A 2,772-nucleotide genomic window follows, 5' to 3' on the forward strand; every position below is an offset into this window, starting at 1 on the left:
GAGTGTTTGTGTGTGAGTGTGAGTGTGTGTGTGCCTGTGTGTGTGATACAATTCCTGGTACCAAATACTGCAACAGTCACTATCCAGTCCAGAAAAACATGACTATTTTCAGAGCCATTCTGCTGCACAGAGGGAGACTGAGGGAGACCCAGGTTTTCACACTGCAATGCAGGATAAAGGGAAGTGTATGTGATGATTCCCCGAGAACAAGGGGGCACACTGCATTTTGTTGTGAATGGTGAATGTGGGTACTCAAGTGTTTCATTGAAAAAACAAAAGTGAAATGACTGTGTTTGTACTTGTACTTGATGAAGGAGGTCATACTGATGGGCTTACATGATCTGCCTCCTAAACTTGGAGCAGGTGGGGGTAGGGTAAGGGATGTTGATGGCTCCTTCATGTAAATTAATACTGCTCTTTCTGTCTCTTCCAGCCTTTGGTACTTGACATATGTTTATCTTTCTATGAATTTAACTTGTCACTCCAATGGAATTTCGATCTCTGAAGACAACAACCAGGAATTATTTCTGGATCTGTAACCTTATATCTGTAACCTTAAAGTTCAGTAGTCAAGGAAAAGGTAAAGACATTCATCCCATTGCTCATCCCTTTGAACTCAGAGAACTGAAAGGATATGTTTTTAAAAATTAAGTCACAGAACTCACGAAGTAGCAAATGATTAACAAAGAGCAAGTCTAAAATGGATTATTAATGTTAAACTAATTGGGGATGTTTGGGAAAGAGAAGACTGAATTCTTGTCTATTTTTGTATCTACTCAGTTTCCAATTAGTATTGCACAGTGGGTCTTCATGTACTCAGTTGCTATTTGCTAAGCCAAAACGCAGGCAAGTTTCATAATTGAAGTACTGTAATAACAGAAGCAATAAAATGTTAAATATTAGCCTTGGAGGTGAGCAGGTAGGGGATCAGAATCAATTAGTTTAAAAAGTACAGCGTAATGATTTAATTATTTGGGGAAGAATACAGATTTTAAATTCAAGCTTCAGTACATTTTGTTCCCAAAGCAATGCAACTGAGCAGATTTGTGTCAGTAGCTAGAGATGGGAGAAAATGAAACCAAAAACATCACGTGACTGGCCCAAGGTTAAGCCTGTTAGCTGGAAAAACTGCCCCAGCGATATCTGTATCTCTCCAATCCTAGTGTGCACCCAACCAGAGCATCTCTGAACCAGCAAGTCAAGTCACTTCTTATTTTCTTGCCCTCCTCTGCACAGTTATTGAGGCTTCATAATACACAGCTGCCCAAGTTTTTTTCTGGCCATGTGGGACTCCATGTGATGTTACCTGTACCAATGGGAACATTTTGATGGATAAATTCAATCACATGTGCTTTCTGGGGCTGGTGGGAGGGAGTAGGGAAGATTTTCTGCTTCTGAAACTCTAAGAGAGGGAGAATGAGCCCACATAAACAATCTTATTTCTATTTTTTTAATGCTCACCCAAGGACAGGTTTACTGATTTTTAGAGAGAAGGGGAGGAAGAGGGAGAGAGAAACATTGATCGGTTGCCTCCTGTATGTACCCCAACCCGGGATCGAACCAGCAACCCAGGCATGTGCCCTGACTGAGAATCTAACCTGCAACCCTTTTTGGTGCATGGGCTGATGCTCAACCAACTGAGCCAACTGGCCAGGGCCAATCTTATTTTTTATTAAGGAATCAACCCTAAATAATAAAGAAAGATGTTTAGTTGGGGAAACTGTTTTACCATTTACCTTTTGTGCCCCGACCTGGAATCGAACCATGACCTCCTGGTTCATAGGTGAACACTCAACCACTGAGCCATGTCGACCGGGCAAACATTTACCTTTTGGTTTCACTTATTTCTATCCAGATCCCTAGCAATCCTAAGAAATTACTTTAACATTAGAGAAATAGGTGTTGTTGGAGGCTATTCTAAAAATAGGGTTCTGGAGAGATTCATCTAATTTTTGCCTATTATTGCCTTTGCATAATATTTAATTATCAGAAATACACCTTTGACAGATTTCTGCTTCCAAAATATCCAGGGACTGGATTTACCCTCCCACTTAAGATAAGAACAACAAGTCAGACACTGGACAGCAGGCAATGAAGGGCACTGACTCCTGAGAAACAGAAAACCAAGAAGTTGAGCCCCCAAACCCATCCAGCTTACTGCTTTGAAACTTGACGATTAAGGCAAAATGCATTTGTTGGCCGTTCTGTTATAATTCACTGCTGGTTCAACAAAGAGAAAAATGGGATTGTTTTGAGTACAGAGTGTCCCCATCTTTGCCTCCATGATGCCAAACCACCTTTGTGGAGATTCCAGGGGAGAAATCAGTTGTTTCCTATCCCAGAAAACTAAAAACGGCAAAGCTAAAGCAACTATTCTACAATCCAAACTAGGGTGAGTATTAAAATAGCTATTAAGCCTGATCTGCGTGAACCAGGAGGTCACAGTTCAATTCCCCATTAGGGCACATGCCCAGGTTGCAGACTCAATTCCCGATCATACTGTATGATACACAGATTCTGAAGCCAAATTTCTATATTCAAATCCTAGCTCTCCCTTTTACATGACAAATTTCCTTAAACCTTCTGTGCTTTCTTTTTTCATCTGAAAAGTGAGTATAATATTCTAGTAAGTTGGTGTAGTACAGCATAGGACCTGGAGTCAGGAATTCACTTCAATCTAAATGCCAGTTTTGCCACCTACAAGTCATAAAAGTTTTGGGGGAATTTGCTTAAGTTCTTTGTTGTTGGGGTCCAGCCCCAGCAGGTCCAGGG

The sequence above is a fragment of the Myotis brandtii genome, unplaced genomic scaffold (genome assembly GCF_000412655.1).
Source record: "Myotis brandtii unplaced genomic scaffold, ASM41265v1 scaffold71, whole genome shotgun sequence".
NCBI classification, from domain to species: Eukaryota; Metazoa; Chordata; class Mammalia; order Chiroptera; family Vespertilionidae; genus Myotis; species Myotis brandtii.